The sequence below is a fragment of the Cuculus canorus genome, chromosome 1, assembly GCF_017976375.1.
Source record: "Cuculus canorus isolate bCucCan1 chromosome 1, bCucCan1.pri, whole genome shotgun sequence".
NCBI classification, from domain to species: domain Eukaryota; kingdom Metazoa; phylum Chordata; class Aves; order Cuculiformes; family Cuculidae; genus Cuculus; species Cuculus canorus.
In genome coordinates, this window is record NC_071401.1 from 114,099,892 (window position 1) to 114,118,477 (window position 18,586).

At 41.3% G+C, this 18,586-nt stretch overlaps 1 protein-coding gene across 1 annotated transcript in view; it reads right to left on the reverse strand.

The window, feature by feature from the left end:
- Window positions 1–15,173, reverse strand: part of PHLDB2 (pleckstrin homology like domain family B member 2) — an 86,578-nt gene extending 71,405 nt beyond the window's left edge. Inside the window, exon 1 of the mRNA XM_054066622.1 lies at window positions 15,036–15,173. The gene's annotated coding sequence lies outside the window, so the exon portion shown is untranslated. The remainder of the gene's footprint in view (window positions 1–15,035) is intronic.
- Window positions 15,174–18,586: the final 3,413 nt, after the last annotated feature.

Below are 18,586 nucleotides of genomic sequence, written 5' to 3' on the forward strand. Positions count from 1 at the left end.
TCGGAATTTAAAAACAAACAAAAAAATGCCTTCTTGGACATTTTATGAATAGGAAATAGTTAAAAATTAGCAAACAAGTGAAACTCCAAAAACCAAAAAGCTAAAAACTCTCATTGGAGCAAAAGCAACAATGCTACTATTAAAGGAAGTCATGAAAAAGTGTATGGAAACTTGCATGAGAGCAACAAGTCTTAGATGGGTTCAACAGTGCACCTAGCTAGCTTTAACTGTTTTCATGGCAGTTGCGTGGCTACATCAACTGTATTGCATATCACAGCGGCTTTTAGAATTCTTCGCCCCTGAGTATGCAAGCGTGCCAAATAAAAGTTTAGTTTCCATGGTAATTCATATAAGTAGAAATCAAATGTTGGAATGCCTGCAAAAAGTATGCATTAATCGGGAGCAGTGAAAATAATAAAATACTTCAGTGCCATGCATCTATAATAAGGAAGGAAAGATCTTTTCTGTGGTTTCAGAACGGAAATAACCTCTGAATAGGCACCCACAACCACAACCTCTGCATTACCTGGTCCCTCACCTTCCCAGATTTTATCCACATCAGGTGTGGACGTGACTGCATTTCTGTCAAATGAGCCAGAGCCCACAGCAGGGAGTTGGTTCAGGTTTTATGCTGCCTGCAGGAGGAGAGACAATACCCAGCCCGACAAAGTCAGTTGAGATAAAGCTATCCATTGATGACTGGGTCTAGTTACACCCTGTTTATTTTTTTCTTTGGGCGCAAATCTGGTCTGGTTTCTTCTATTTCCTGCCTTAACTATTCATTTGGGTTCCCAGTCTATAGTTTGTGACCTCTTTTGGTGGGCTAATGTGGTTACTTGTGAAGAACAGGTCAAGAAAATTATTCAGGTGAAACCTCTTCCTTCCCTGCACCTCTCCCTGTTCTGAAAAAGGTGCAACAATTTGCTCAGTGGTTGATGAGAAGAGGAACAACATAGATCTGAGCAGCTGTGCTTGAGATCAAGCCTCTGTTTCTTCAGCCGGTGTCACCAATACACCAATGGATTATTAAATTGCACCTTTTTGAACACAGGGCAACAAATGAGGTCATAAGGATTCAGTGCTTCGCAGCATGTAACCAGAGCATTTTGAACTACTGCCTCAGTGAAGAAACCCAGCTGTTGATTGCTGCTGCAGAATAAACTATATAATTGTTCATAGCTTGAAAATAATAGCAATAGCCACAACAAGAACTTGTGGTGAAACTTCAAAGCGAGCAGTGATTTTTCTGTTGTACCTTCATCAAAGGCTTTTTAAGGCTGGATTCTAGATACTGAAAGAAATTTGAGTTTTAAGGCTCACTGGCAATCTCTGCAAAATAAAAAGGCAACCTGGAGCATGACTGCATTGATCAGTACCATTCCTGTGAAAGAAAAATCACACCCAGTAGTTACCACTGGTCACCCAAGTTAAAATCTAAAAATCTATTAATGTAGCACGCAGTAGAGAGATATATCAAACGATAATAAAATAATGTTAAGCTGAGGTTCAATCAGTGGAGTGTTCCTGTGACTTGGCCTGAAACTTTCTTGAATTGTCACAGAAGAGCTATCAAGAAGAAACTGCTTGGGGAAAATAAGTTACAGGAGTAATCAAATCTCATGCTCCAGGGCACAAGTCAATTGCTGGAAGGGTCGAGAAAAGAATTTCCTCATTCTCTTCCTTTCCGCAGTTGTACACAATTAACTAGGTTGTAATCGTAAGACAAGAAAGCAGTTAGCTTTTGCATTCCTCTGAATCATCCAGTGCTGCCTGCTTTTGCAGCTGAATTCAGAGCTTAAGGGACAGGACTGGTACAGTGGAGTTTGTTGCACTTCTGTGGGGCTTTGCCTAGATTTGCAGTGCAGTTGTGTCTGCCCTTCCTTTGATGCTGAGTGCCTAGCTTAGAGTGTGGCTGCATTGCAAAACTGCCATTAAAGTGAGGACTTGACTGTTTTAGACAGTTAGTTTTATGTTACTAATAAGTAGTAACCTTACAAGTGTCTCCATCAATAAAATGCACAACTCATAATGACTCATTTAAGTAGTGGCAATGTTGTAGGCGTAATGCCCTAAAGATACAAACAAGACAAAATTTGTTGGGAAGGTAACCACTTTTATTAAAGCAACTAGACCATTTAGTGCAATAAAAGATCGTGCTATTTCTTGTTTAAATTGAACAGTTTGGTAATCAAAAGGATTTTTGCTAACACAAGCCAGACATTACTGTGCTTCAAATTACAAAAGCACTATCCTATTAACTTGTGTATGGCTGTCTGTCTTTGCAGCTGATTAATTGCTTCCCTTTGCTAGAATCAGCACGCTTCTGTGAGTGGGAGTGGCTTAGGGCTTAATTAGCCAAGTCTGATACTGCAGCTATGCTCACTGCAATGTTACTAAAGTTTTTCTACACACAAGTACAATTTAGATATATGATCTGTCAGCAAAAATGTTGAAAACCCTAGGCACAGGGTCAACAGGCAAAACTTTGGTCCATGCTCCTCATAGATGTTAAGTCAGTAGGCAAATGGGTGGGAGAAGACATGGTGCAAATGTAATACATGCACTCATTTACAATTACAGTCACAGATGAGGGCAGCAACTCATTTTGGGCTCAGTGGTTGTTTACAAGGGTATATTCACCCTACAGTTGCTCCTTCTAGACTCATCTTTTTCCCAGTAAGCAACAAGCTGATTCTTGCATTCCTATATGCAGCTTAGTTTGGGGGCCTTCTGATTTGTCCCTGATGCCAAGCCAGGGAAGTTTTCGGTTCTCCTTTGGTCTCTATCAGTCTCGATGCATAATACCTAACAATGTGGTGAGTCATGTCAGTGGGATAGTATCTTCTTTGGTAGGGAATTAGAAGACACCTAAAAGCATTTAAGCCAGGGGCTTGTCCAAGGTTATACAAGAAATCTCGGTAGGAGCAAGGCATTGAGTGCAAGAGCACAAGATATTACTTTGATTTCACAGTTAACCAGTGTAAAGATAGATCTGTGTCAAAACAAATACTTGTTTGGTTTCCTCCTCCTGCAAAAAGTATTCTCCTTTAGGCGAAACGCAACTAATTAATTCTGTAAATTCGTAAAGCCTTTGACACAGTCCCCCGCAACATCCTTCTCTCTAAATAATGGCTATAAATCGGAGAGGGGCAGATTTAAACTAGACATAAGGAGGAATTTCTTCACCATGAGAGTGGTGAGGCACTGGCACAGGTTGCCCAGGGAAGCTGTGGCTGCCCCATCCCTGGAGGTGTTCAAGGCCAGGTTGGATGGGGCCTTGGGCAGCCTGATCTAGTGGGAGGTGTCCCTGCTCATCGCAGGGGGATTGGAACTGGGTGATCTTTAAGGTTCCTTCTGACCCAAACCATTCTATGATTTTATGATTCTATGATTCTATGATTCTATGATTCTAATTAGCACAGAGTCAAAAGAGGTAAAACAATGCATTTCTACCAAAAGGAAAGATGGTTACCATAACTTCACTTTGTTCAGCATTATTTAGGCTGGAATCAATGTTGTGGATGTCCTAAGGGGAAAAGTTCCATCTAACAAAGTTTAGATAAAATATATCCCCACAACTGATTCATGAAACTGCCTTTGCTGACAAGTTTTTATATGAGCATTTAGAAGGGTTGTAGAATTTTTTTTGTCAGCAGATGACCCCCAAATGTGGAATTAGGTCCTATTAGCAGCAGAAAGGATGACACATCACTACTACTTTCCCACACTAATAGAGGCAGAATAAGATGCAGAGGTATATTTTAGCTTCAGCTTTCTGGTTTGTTTTTTTTCCTCCAAATAGGAGCAGCATTAAAAGCAACTGAAAAGTATAAATTATAACCATTTTCTCCCTGTGTAGCCATTACTCAAAACTGCCTTACCTGCTGAACATCCTGAACAAGCACCAATGCCCAATGCAAAATCAACCTAAACCAAGAGTAGTCAAGTGACAAGCCACTGTCTAACCTCCCCAGTTCACTTGCATTGTCTTCAACAAAATCCTAAAAATATAGCAAGGTGGGGGAGAGGGTCACAGAATCAAATACGTTTGGGTCCTGTCAGAATGTGCCGAGGAATGGAAGAGATGGACTATCACCTCCTTGGATGTTTTTAACTGATGAATGCTGTAGGAATCTGGCCCTTGAGGCCACGACAGCTTCTGTACCAGACAGCTTTTGCATGCAAGGCACAATATGGCACATGCAACTCACATATACCCAGTGTCAGATCAATCTGTATGCTGTTCTTCCCTTTCCTCCTTATGTCAGGTGCATTTTGGGTTACCTTAGGGAATGACAAGAAACAGTGCCCAGCCATCCTACTGGTAATGCCGTTGGATGTGCCACCTTATCTGTTGGCATGCCAGTAAGAGGATTGGCCTCCAGCAGGCAGGGCAGGAGATGAAGCTGTGGGATGCCCTCACCCTTTGCACCTGTGGGGAGTCTGCAATCTGCTGGAAGAGCTGTTGGCACCGTTATCTTTCTCCAAAGGAAGTAAAGCACTTGGGTACTTCAAATTGAATGCTCCTTGTCTCTCCACCTGCCCAGCCTGCAGTGGCTAGGGCTCCTGTGTTTTAACTGAAGCTTTATGGGGCAACATCTCAGCTACTGGCATAATGGCAAATGGAAAAGCAAACAAACTTGGCAATTTGGGGAATAAGAGAAGTTTGGAAACACTGTTTTACAGGAGCTGGACTGTGTAAAGCTTGCTGATTTATCTGCATATTCTTGTCTATGTTTCTCACCTGAAAGCACCCATCTCTGTTCTGCAGTGCTGCTTCCAGCAGTCTGGGTAGCTTGTTTGTGAAGAAGCCCTAGACATGCTCTTCAATCTGAGCCTGCACTGCTGCGGCCACACCACCATGCGCTTCCGATGACATCCCCACTGACTGATGTAGAATTAGGCCCACAGGAAGCAATAAAATATGCTTGCTGATCTCAAAGTATCACAGGAAATTAACATATGACAATCTATAACACGTTGTTTCAATAAATTATAGTTTTGTACTGTAGTTTAAAGACCACTATGAAATCTGAGATAGGAAGCTGGGGGTGGTCTTGCTTCTTTTTCGTAATGCCTTGTTTGCACGTTGCATTTTTTTTTCATTCCTCTTTGTATAACTGAAACCTTCAGTCAGGGAGGCATCCCAGTGTTTGTGAGAAACAACCTTCATTTTGGTTGCAAGCCTCCTAGACCATCCTCTAACTAGAAATCCATTCTAACCAAGAAGAGAAATGTGCTGTCTTAGTGATAAACTTTGCTGACGGGACATAAATTAGGTAGCCATATGAAATGGGGACACATAAGTAGCCCATAGGAGATAGACAATTAAAGCTGAAAGAGAGGAAAGGGCTGACAGAAGATACTCATAAGGCATAGAAACAATTTGTCATTAGTGTGCTTTTTTAAACCGCAGAAGTTTAACAGGAGAAATATGTTTCTTTCTCATGCCTCAGATCTTCTCTTTAGCAAGCGGAGGTTTCAGGTTCCCCCTCCCCCCTTCATTTCTGGAGAGGCTGCCAAGTTTTCCCAGAGCTAAAAGCAACAACTTTCTGTTAAACGTTACTTCATGCTTCTGGTATTAATCTAATAGGAGGCTAGATGGGGAGGAGGGGGAAGCAGCAATGAAAGCTGATTTCCTGCCATGCAGCGGGAAATCCATAGAAAATTCAGATCTAACACTAATTTTAACAGCTGGATGACTGCTTCGGCTTTTACTTGCCACAGGAACATGCAACTGCAGCCTTGTTTTTCTGTTGTTATAAAGAGAAAACACACGTCAAACAAAAGGCAAAATAAAAAGGCTTGCAAGTGTAAATGCCCTGATTTAACCATCCTATTCAACTATGCTAGAAATATCAACATATTTTGCAAATTGCCTCTCATTTCTGTTAACATTTCTAATAAGAATGTTCATGGAAACAGAAAATGCACAAGGAAATTGTGTTGATAATAAGCACTTCAACAAATATTTACTTGGGAAGTGCTCCAGCAACCACTTTGAAAAGAGTCTTAGCGGGTTTGAGAATCACGCGATTAGGACATTGAAATAAAACTCCCCGATTAAAGTGAAAAAATTGTAGCAAAAAGAGCAGATTGTGGACACTCAACATGCGAGTCAGAGTCCACAGTCCTGTAGCAGTTCATGGCCATACGCAAAATACACTGAAGAACTGTTAGCAGCACGTCTCTCAAGCATGCAGCATGACAGTGAATAACCTCTTCTATTCAGCCTCCATTCTCTGGGTAAGTTCTTTTTTAGGAAGGGCTTGACTATTTACTCTGATAATAATTGTTGCGAGGGCGATGGCCACAAGTGTAGTCCTTTATCTTAACTACTGAAAAAATGGTTTTTTTCCTCCTCTCATGCTTTTTGCTCAGCCTTTGCTCCACCTGTTTCTCACACACCATATGGCTCAAATCACGACATATTGAAGATTTTTTTACATTGATGCAAAGAAAGCTTAATACAGTACACATGCTGAAATTGAACCCTGTTTTGTAGATAAAACAGGGTTATAGTTTGTTTGTTCATGCTGTGTATACTAGGAAGGATCTTTACCGCAGATCATTTTGATTATAAAGCTTTACCTGCGCACTGATGCATGCGATCAATAGAACATGGCAGCTGGTTTTAATGTCACTGCAGCTGTTAGACTGAAAGTGTTAATAACCATTTTCTTCAGTCCCAGGCTTGCATTAAGCAAACTGGAAGATACAAAACACTCTCAGGGGTAGTGATGGCAGAAAAAAAACCCCAGAAATTAACTCCCAAAACACAAAGTAGATACTACGCTATGTGAGCAGGTAGGCTTCTCGTGAGGCAGAAGGGAACAGGAACAGGGCTGGAACATTTGATAGGTTGAAGTACTGATGGCCAGAGAAAACAAAAGATGAAAGCCTTGAAAATAAGTGAGAAAATGAGAAAAGTTGCAGTGGATATCAGATTAGAAAGAAGTTTAAAAAGACAGAGCTTCTTAGGGGTACAGTACTGCTGGAAAGACAGACATGTCTAAAATGAAAACAGTTTCCAGTTTCCTTATTTTGTGTTCAGAAAAATACAGGACATTATGCACAGTTTTTAAGTCAACAGGACCATTGCCATCACTCCCTCTGTACTCCAAAAATTCCAGCTGGTATCAGGTTTTCCTTGTAATGGAAACAAGCTGGCAGAACTTCAAAGATTTGATAACAGCTTACACAGAGAAAGGACAGCAATAGTTAGCTATACTTCACTGTTAAAAATGTTGGGTTGGGTTTTTTCATTGGGATAGAACTTGGAAATCCTTAAAATAGTGCCACTTGTATCCAGTAGCAGCTCAGGAAGAGGGTGTGAAAATGTAACTCTACTGGAATTTGTTTGGGAAAGGCTATTTAACAGCTCAACTTTCATCAAATATGCCATGGCTGGGGGCTATAAGCACCGTGAAATCACTGGGCTCAGTCAGACAGCTTTTAAATGACTGAAAAACTGAAATAGGAGTTTTGAAAAACAGGGATATGTGAGTATCATATATATGTCTTTATTGGAAGGCACAGAGATTACTCAGCCCTGATAAACATTGTCTTAAGAGCACAAACACTCCGAAGAACCTAGGAAACTGAGTGAAGGAATGTTCTGTAAGTGGAAATAACCCCTTAATTTATAACTTGATATATCAAATAATTTGATATAGCAATTTGATTTGCTTTTGATTGACAAATCCAGATCAAACAATTCCCTCTCGGTTTTAATGCTGCATTTTCTTTTCTTTTCTTTTCTTTTCTTTTCTTTTCTTTTCTTTTCTTTTCTTTTCTTTTCTTTTCTTTTCTTTTCTTTTCTTTTCTTTTCTTTTCTTTTCTTTTCTTTTCTTTTCTCTTATTTTTGAGCACAGTGGGATTGTAGGTTCAGTTTCAAGACTGTCCTAACTTTCCACATAGCACCAAATGGCATCTGTACTACTTTAAAGTGGTGTGATCTGTGCCAGTTTGCAGAGATTTAAGATTTATACTGGGGCTCACAATAGCCAGAGGCTGTGTATCTATCTAAATAAGATAATTTCACTTCTCTTTTAAAAAATATTTCTCTTTAAAAATACTAGTCCTTCATTTTTTGCCATTCTTCTTTTTCTTCCTCTGATCATATGCAGCTGAAGAAATGGCCTTTGTTATTTTTTTTTCTGGGCTGGCAAGGTGCCCAAAGATCCAGCTGACAAAAACCTCAAGTCAGCAGATCCAATGGGAGGAATGTCCTTTTCAGAATCCCCATTTCACAGTCTCCCTTGTCACGGAGCATCTCAATAGCTCCACAGAGAAGAGCCTTGCATGGCCTTCATAAGAAGGTGGATCATCCTTACTTTGCTGCTTGTGCTTCAGCTGTTAGTTCTCCTTAGCAACCCATTGCTGCCAGGTGTTTGTATGCTGAGGGGGGAGGCAAATGCAACACCATCGGCCCAAAATGAAGCTCCCATCAGTGGGTTCAAGGAGCAATCACAAGACTCAGTGCATCAGCTCCCGTCTCTACTACCCTACATTACTCCTGTAATGTGGCATCACCTACTCAGAGGCAAACAGCCTGAGAGGACTGTTAGTCTAGACAACTTATGGTCAGCAAAAGGTCCCCGAGTTGAATATGCGTATTGCTGCAAGTCCTAGCTCAGTACCAGATCACTGAGTTTGCACCAAGGTTTCTAGCATGAAACAGTCAAGGACTTTACAGAAGCTGGTGGATCATGGTGTGCAGTATGCAGAAAAACAGGTGCTGTAAACAAAATTAGGGGTCTATCTCATCATATAGTTGGATAAAATGAATTTTGTTGGTTTTTTTTTTCCCCACAAAGGAATTCAGTACTTTTTAACAAAATAAAGAACACAGTAGATAAAGACTTCAACAGGAGACACGGCAATCTGCACTACAGCTTCACAGCATGGAAGTGGTTCATCCTGCAGTCAGAGCACTTCATATAATGTCAAAATAAGCACTTGTTTCTCACTCAGTTTTCTTTCCTGATCCTTTATTTAGCCAACACAACAAGTGAATACTCCTCTTTCTATTCTTTCTCCTCCCCCTTCCTCAGTGGTCCTTCAGTATTTACCTCCTCTTATTTTGGATTTCCTGTCCGTACCCTAGGGAAAGGATTTTCCTGTGAGAAACAAATGTCACACTGCTGGTCTGTTTGAATGTCAATAGATGGTCTATCCTCTCTGTAAAGCAAAGCTCTCATCTATCTACTATAAGAATAGTATTGCCCTCAGATTATTTTTTTTTCCCCTTGACCCATTTTACGTAGAACTTGCTTTAGAGAATTCTGGTCTCTAGCAGAGCTGCTATCACCACGTAATAAATTAAGATGGAGGCAACTGATGAAGACTTAAACTGGACTATATCTTTAAGTGAACCCAAACATTAAACATTCTGAAAAAATACCTACTTCCTGTGGGGTACTATGTAGTTCTGTGGTTAATGTGTTTCAGATTTTGGTCTGAGAGGGGAAGCAAGGCAAAGGAAAACACTCCATATCTCTTCTGCCTACCTACAGAGAACAGGGCACAGCAACACTGCCAGAAGCATCTAGATATAGTGATACTAAACAGATGCAGCTGTTTCTGAAATTACAGAAGGTGTTTTTTCATGGGGGGGCAGTCTTCCTGGCAATTCACACCTAATTATTAATGGAAATGAAGAACATCAGCAGGACATGGGTGTATAAAAAGCTCTGCATCTGAGCGTCCAAAGTCCCAGGAGATATGTCTGCACAGGCGGCTGGAACCTAAAACTTGCTTCATCATGAACAGGGATTAGAACTTTTTCTTTTTCCAGTGACCAAAGAAACCAGTAAACCTTAGCCTCTGGGCTGGATGATGGCCAGTGCAGCTGAGCCCTCAGGTGGCTTGTTGATGGGAATTGGAAAGGAAAGACAGAGGTGCCAGTTCTTTTCTCTGGCTCTGCAGAGGCCAGAAGACACAACACAATTGTTCCATAGAGATGAAAGTGTCATTTCTGGAAGATCACCGGGGAGGGGAATGTGTTTATGAGCATGCATGCTCAAGCATGAGGTGTGCATGCTGTATTGACCATATGTAATGGCAGCAGAGTGTAAAAGTTTGGCTGAAGAATGCTGTAGGGTAAATCACTTACTGCATTTTCATTTAGAGGTCTTAAGGGTGTTTGGTGCTTAGGAAGCTGCAAATGCCTTAGATCTCTTTGCTGTCCTCTTATGGTGTGTTAGACGCTAGATTGGCATGGCTGCAACAGCCTTATTGCAGCAAATGACACCCTGTGGCTTTGAATGGGTTGGACTATATATCGCCAAGATGCTATAGACCACTGGGGAGTGTTTTGTGGCTTGTGGTAGATACAGAATGGGTGATTTACAGACCTTTGGGGTCTAACCAGCTATTACCCCTGTGCTTGTGAGGCAACGGGTTGGATGGCCCTCTTGGTTTATTCCAAATACGGTGTGTGGAATCTTGCACTGCTCACTATTTTGTGAGAAATAAGTAACTGTCTTTATTGTACTCTCACTCTCAAAATTGACTAAAAACTTCTTCATTACATATGAAAGATCTAGAGGTTGAACTCTGGGTAACGTATTCAGAAAGCTCAGAAAAGCCAGTGCTCTAGCCAGTGCATCACAAGAGAGCTAGCAGGGGCTCAGAAGAATGCAACAGAATTATGTACAGCCTTGCTTCAATTCTCCTTTAGGACCATTCACTTTGCATTTTCTGCAATTTATGCATAAGAATAATCTAAATCTACACTTAGAGATCATTCATGGGATTAATGAAAGTCAGATTCAGACAGTGCTTTATTAAAAGTCAGACTCAGCTGTACAGGAAATTACGTGGAGCCTGCAGACACTTTAAAAGCAGAGGAACCATCTGTGGAAGGCACTGTTTAGATGGTCTTGAACTTTATCTCAGTTGCAGTCCAAACTCATGATGCTAGAAAACTCTTAAGATCATGCTTATAAATAGACTGTCAAAAGACTTTTTCAAATAAAGACATTAGAGACAAGCTTTCTGTCACAGCTGGACAACTCATTCACATACTAAATCTAGTCAACAAAGCAAACACTATGCAAAAAATCTGTTTTCTTCTAAGAGATGATGGTGGATAATGAAGTAAAGTTCAATCAAGTGGCAGAGCTGAGGGACACTGTAGTAATCAAAAAGATGAGTAAAGGTTAACTGTGAGCAAGCTGACTGTACAATGAGGAGAAAAAAGAAACTTCCAAAACTAATTGCAAGTCTCACTTTGCGAGATTCAACTCTGTACTAAGTAAATATTCCTACATAAAAAGTTCCAGTAGAATCTACTTAGGCAAGGTGGGGCTGGTTTATGTTTTATTCTGATCTGGCCTTTTGTTCTAATTTATAATCATTTATATTTTCCACACTGAAATCTGAAGTTACATTCCCATTTATGTGCTTAATGACAGACAGAAGCAGAGATACTTATTTCTTTGCCACTACAATAATGAGGAGATCCGTTGGACCGTTACCACATTCTGAGCTGGTCAATACCTCTGCATTATTTTTCTCTGCCAGATGGACAGATGTTAGAACTTAGTACTGCCTTTTTCTGATACAAAGCCTTCTGATTTTAGAGCAACTCCACAAACGCAAGTTCTCATACATCAGTGAGAACTTCAGAGCAGGTAACACCACTCTTGCTTGGAGCTCCAGGTGCCTGACTTCTGAAAACTTAGCTTTTATTCAGCCAGGCAGCAAGTACTAATTTTGCTGGGACTTTCTTGATGCCTTCTCTGCATGCTGCTATGATGTCTTTCTGGTTTCTCTTCCACATGAACAATATTCAGCCACCTGCATGTTAAATCAGCCTGTTATCAAACCCTCCACCTACATAACACATTCTTAAACAGCTTTGTACATACCCTTGGTTTTGGGGTGGTGGCTCCTATTGTTTTAGCTATTTATTCCATAAAGCTTAATTGCACTTTGCAGTTGAAATGAAGGGTGACTGTTACGCCCACTACCTTCAGCAAGACTTCATGGAACTGCCAGCATCACAAGAAGTGCATTTTTAGTACCCAGGCAAGCCATTGCATTTGTGTTCCTCAGAACTACTACACAGGACACTAACCACTGACAACAAGTTTTCTCAGACACGCAGATGTCTCCCATAAAAATTGTGGAGTTGCAGTACACCTTCTTCTGTCTTTCCACAGTAAAGAAACCCTGTATTTAAATGTACTGAGTACTACAGAAAAACAGACTCTTCCACGCTTCCCCATGTCCTTTAAATCACTCTCCTCTTCGCAGCTGATTCCCTTTTCTAACTAAAACTGCCAGAGGGCTGTTGTCTTTGCTGCAAGAGCTGGATTTTCCCTTACTCTATATTCATAACATTGTGAAACGCAGCTCCACACATTTCAAAATTAACCTGTATTGTCAGAAAGCCTCAATGTGGTGAGAGACAGCATAGCCAGAATGCACTGGGGGGGAAAAAAAAGGAATTTTTAATTTTCCCTCAAAGCTGGCATTCTTGGCAAAAAGTAGAAGCTGTTTTCATATTCTGGAGGGCTCTTGGCAGTGTAACAGCCATGTTCAAGTTCCTGCTCTCTTCATCTGAAGAGGTCTGGAGTTAAAACCTCTGCTCCATGTTAGGTAGAACTATCACTTTAAAGTGGGATGCATCCTGAGTCAGGTCAGTGTCTGATACCGCAAAACAGATGTTCACAAATCAGAACATCCCATTAACATCCAAAAGCAGATATTAAGATAACTAAGTTAACTAGAAAAATGCATGTGTAAAAAATGGAGTAACATTTCAGACCATTCTCCTTTCACTCCAGCATGGATTAAACAAATTTCAAACCTTCAGCTCTGCTAAGGAGCAAACATTGTACTCCAGCAGTAAAGAACTGCAGCACTGATAGCAAAAGTGTGCAGGCAGAAACCTTTAGGCTACCACTGTTCGTAGGTTTTTTCCAGACTTTTGGAGTTGCTTCAGATATGAGTCTCCTAGGAACTGACTCGTGCCAACTTGGCGCTTCCCAGCTTGTTCAGCTTTTTTACTACCTTTGCTGCCTGGGCAGAGGCCGACAGGTGATGGAGCAAGGACCACTGCCCTTTGCAGAGCTTCACAAAGCTTAGGATGGTGCTCTGAGCATAGCAGCAAGCTCTCCTCCCTGGGCCATTTGCCCTTGTAGCAGGGTTGATCCCTCATCGCGATCCTGCCCTTTGCAATCATCTCCTTTAGGACATGCTCACATTTAGATTGGGTCAGTTCCCAGGCCAAGTAACAATCCCTGTTTACCTAACAACACCATCCTGGTCTAGAGGAGGGATGTCCTTTCTCTGACCCATTTGACACAGGAAATTTATCAGTTTTGGAGCTTTTCCATTTAAAACAGAAAGACTTGCATGAACACCACTTGCCAAGACCTGCTCCACAGAGCACACAAAGGAACACAGTGTCATGGAAATAAAATGAGTCGCTTCCTTGCACAAGCATGGTGGTATTCTTCAGCCTGGCCGTCATGCCCTGGCAGGAACCTCACCTGGCACCTATTTTTGTCAACTAACAGGTCGTAACCCGGAGGCAACATGCTGCTGAGAACAGACACAAGCTGTTCACAGGAACAAAGAAAACTGAATACATGGGCAGGTTTTGAAAATCCCGTGGAAATTTCGTGTGATGAGTGATAAGCAGATTGCAAAATCACTGAAGTACTTCTGGGAAGTACCAGAACCCATAACTGCTCCATCCTAGGAAATTGTCACATCGTTAGGCAAAACAGTCATGCTCTCTCTTGCTTTTTTTCCCCTGTGGCTTTGATGAGTCTTCCTTCGTTTCCTGGCCAGATTATGACTCCACATAAACAGGTGAGGCGGGGAGAGTGTCTGTGCCAATTCCACTGGATAAGCCAATTATCCTGCACATGAGGTGTAAATTTGAGCTGGGGAGGAAGCTCATGCTGAAACGATACCCCTTGCTTTCCAGATGAGAGATGGGCACTGCCATAACTCTGAAGAGAACAGCAAATCTCCTGTGTATAAAGAGATAATGCAGGTGCCTGAGCCCAAGGCATATAACTTCATTTCAAATAATCCCTTATTACAAAGCTGTGAGCACGCACTCAGCCTGGGCAAGCACAGGAAATGTTGATACATTTCTGTTCTTGTTAACAGCCTTTTCTTGGCTATTTATTCTCTCCAGTAGGCTATGAAGCCCCTTTTAGGCACCTGGAGCAGGACTAGATATATTTATAAATTGTGCATGTTGCAACTCAGTGATGCCATGCCTGAGTTGCTGTTGTCTGTAATGGCTTGAGCTGCAGTGCAGATCTACAAAGAATTTGTGGGCGTGGCTGCCAGCTGAGAATTTTCTAACTTTCAGGTGCTCAGTTATCTTTTAACAAAATTCTTAAACCACACCTTGATACATTTCTAAAAGAAAGTTTAAAGAAGTATGAAAATTGCATCACATAGAAACTTCAGAACTTGGTACAGACCTCTAATATTTGATGTTAGTGGTAAAATATGTGTTTCAGCCAATGTCAGATCTCTGCTTTAAAGCATGAGGTACTAATATTTCCCTCCAAAAAGGTTCAAAGTGTTTGTATGCGTGTTGCATGTGCATTTCCCAGCCTAAGTTCAGAACCCTTCAGTGAAATGTTCCGTAAAATCCAGCGTGAGGCAAGTGTCCCATTTACTGACTAGTTCATTCTTGGCTTTTGAAATTCATAACATCTTGAACAATCAGATGAAGCCCTGAATGCATATATTTGTACCTGCTTTCTCTATAACAATATAGCGTTCCTTAAGGAATGGTTGACAGCGTGGATCCTTACTACACTTTAAAAATAGGCAGTTGAGAGTGAGCTTCTGCCATTCAGTCATGCACGAGCTGGCAGAGGAGCAGAGGTAACAAAACCGGCTGTTCTACCTAGGCTGCTTGTCAACACATTGTCCCCATAATTAGCTGTGCCCTCTGCAACCTCTTATTAGGTCAGCTGGTCTAATAAATGTCAGCATCTCCTCAGAGCTGAAATGTAGACAGTCCCAGTCAAGAAATGGCACGAACTCACCTTCACAGCAACGTAGTAATTCTTTGTGCGAGTGACCTGTGCTCCTCAAATTTAGTTGTTACTTTCTGAAAGCTGGGGTCAGGGCGTAGGGCTTCATTGATGAAGACGTACTGAACACTCTCAAGTCTCACAGCACACACGCTGAGGCTGCTGGAAGGCAGAATAACCATACAGGCAGAGCCAAGTCACACTAGATATTGTATGGAGTCTGTTTGGAGGCTTGGCCTCAATTAGCATATAAATGAGGTGATACACGCAGCCGCAGCTTGCCAGAAAATGAGACAGAATAATCTCCCCAATTTGGCAGCTCTCTAGAGCATTTAGTTTGTGAATGAAGAGCCAGGCACACTTTAAAGCCAAGCTGGGTCCACAGCTTACAGCCAATTGACTTTACATGACAAAAAAAGGTTTTGAGAAGTCACAAAGTAGATCAGCACTTTTTCTGCTCTTAAACTAAGTTGCTATTATATGAAAGTGACTTTAAAGGTACTCTATCTCCATTCCAGTAGACAGATAGCACTTCGCCCATTGCATCTACAGCTGTGGCATACCCCTCCCACTGCAGGCTTCTGGCCACTAACAGAGGACTCAATTTTATTCCAAGTAAAGAAGAAGGACCTGAAAGATCACAGGAAAAACGATACGGAGGAGATGTGACAACTTAGCTGCTGAGCTTGGGCACAGATATAAATCTTACTTATGGATCTTCGTTAGGGTAAGAAAGGAGAAGATGAAAATAGAAACAAAGAGGTTCAAAACTGGTGCACAGGAGCAACACGTAGTTGTGTTTATTTTTATAGCGTGTGCAAACCTTTTAAGGTATTTCAATTAAGACAGGGAAGAAGGCCTGTGTTTTTGTACAAATGCCTTTCACATTCATTAGGGTTTAGTTTTCCTTCTTTCAATATTTTCAATTGTCAGGAGCTCAGCTCAGAAGCAAAAGCAAGGAAATCTAAGCACAAAGGCATGCATATTTTTCCAAGAGCAGAGAAGTTTTGCTCCTATAGCTACATAGTGTACTTTGGGGAGGATCAAATTTCTAGGGAAGAAAGCAAAACAGATTTAAACATCACTAAATTGTAGAGGGAAAATCAGTGCTAGGCAAGGATGGTCTTTTTGCTTCAGACATTTTAATTCTGGTTTAAATGCATTGCCTTGAAAAAAAACCCTTTCTCCATTTACATTAGCAATCACAGTCAAGCCTAGCTTGACTATACATGTAACTGTATCTTTGTTTTCATCCTAGGACAAATACTTTTCTTCAGTAAAGGGTTGGAGTTACACGAAAATCTTGCAGGTCTCAAAAACCTCTTTGCTTCCTTCAGCTATCTACTAGTTTCTTTGCGCACTGATTTTGTCCCTTGCCCTCATTTTTAAGCTCCAATTTAATGCTTTCCTACGTTGCTGTAGTAGCTGCAATTTGAAACTGCACAGATGACTCACCCTTTGCCAATGCCCAGGCCTGCTGCTCAGCTGGGGTGAGGTAGGTGCTGCACTCCCACCCATTTTGCCTTGTAGGCATCTGAGCACATGGGTTCCTGTAAAAATCCACAAAGTCACTACCTGGTCCTGGACTTGCTTTAGCTGTCAGGTAGATACGAATCCATCTGCTGTTCACAACCAGGAAAGCCGTGATCTGAATAACCATTTTTTTTATATGACATGAAATAATAAAACAACCTTAATGAAAAGCAGGAATGACAGTCTGCTTGAGCAAGAGCTGGAAATTTTAACAACTTGGATCAAAGAAATGTGTGACATCCAACTTGATTCAATGCAGAAAAAAATAAATTAATGTCACAAGACAGGAAACATCAAAATATAAATATTCCTTAAAGAGACCCTTTGCCCATTTTATTAATGTTACCCATCCCTAGGCAATCTGCTTTCCTGGTAAGCCATTTCTGGCACAGCTATTGTGTGAAGGGTGGTTTCTGATCTCGCACGCTGGAAAATATCCCATTCAAGTTTCAACAAGGGAGAAGTATTTCATTGAGGAAATAGCATTTGTCTAACCCATCCTCGCAAAAAAAAAGGAGGAAAGTGGTTCATCAAAAATGAATACAGCAGAAGGGAATAATCCCATGACTCGGGGTTGAACCAGAGTTATGATGCAAATCTACTTGTGACTCCAACTTGCGTCTGTTCAAATTAAAGGGCAAAACTGCTCTACTCTTGTTAGGTCTTGCATATTCTGACAACACCACCTGAACTGGAACAGCGGTATAATTTTCCATCTGTCTCTACACTTCACTTTCTTGTGGTCAAAACCTAAAAGTACCTCTGTCAAAAAAAATAAGAGGGCTGCTTCCCAATTTTTTTGCTTTGTAAATACATTTCTTATTCATGCTTCTAGGTGCATAACATCACCTCCAGGGTCATTAACTTTTTATGACCATGACCTATAGCTTGGAAATTACAGTTTATTATGAAATGAAGATGTTAGCTCTGTCCTGAACTCACCCACAAAAGGCTCTATACAGATTGTTTCATTAAATCTTGTCTCTCTCATCTATCTTCCTCTACCTCAAAACTAAAAAAGCAAAGCAACATAGCTTAGTAGAGTAGGAATAATGATAATTACATGGAGCTTTTGCTTGGTTTGTATTGCCCCAGCTCTGTTCACGTGAGGAGTCTTTGTGAGACCAGCTCTGTTTGGCTGAACAATTCTTCATGCTCTTGTAGCAAAATGGGACCATGCAACACAAGCATCGTTGTACGGACTTAAGTTACCTGTCTCAAATTAGTTAGGTAATAGGCCACAAAGGAAATCTGGTACTGAGCTACTGATGCTCTCTGTGGACTCCATTACCAAGCACGTGACTAATGACCTTCACTGCATGAGGCACAGCCTAGGGACATGTACGCCTCATGGGTGTGACACCATGGACAGGTGCCATACATGTCTCTCATCAGACGCGATTCCAACTTCTGGCTTACCCTGATTTTAATTGTTTCCTTTGCTGTCCAAGAGCAGGGAAGGAGTAGTGGCATGCTGGGAAGACTCACCACCTTCCTGGGAACCACCTTGGGGGCAGCCTGTCAGACCTTCACGTTGATCATCATCTTTCTCTGCTCCCCGTGATGGCTCACTGAGCTGCATCCAACTTTGACTTCTGCCTCTGGTGCACCTTCCAGTTAGGAAAGTGCATATGCTGAATAGTTTGCAAGCCGTAACAAAGCCACATCTGTTTTTATTGAGCTTTCCTGTACCTATCGCTTGTAGAAAATAGCACTATGAAAGGTCAGGAACAAGGTTGATTTCTCATTCAAAGGAACTAATGTGCAAAGCAAAGAGAAGCTAACAATCTTTGGTGAGGTTCAGCATAAACTACAGAGACCAGCTGTAAAATAACAGTGGGCTTTCCGCTATAAACAATCTGAGTTTTACAGCGAGTTTATACATCTATTTTAGTGAAGTTATTTATTCTACAAGGAAAATGCTATTTGTAGGGCCCCAGGAAGGCAAGGAGATAAGAAAAGGAAGTCTTGCTTATGTTGTTAGAACGAGCTTCACTTCTAGACTCAGAATGGAACTCTAAAATAAACAT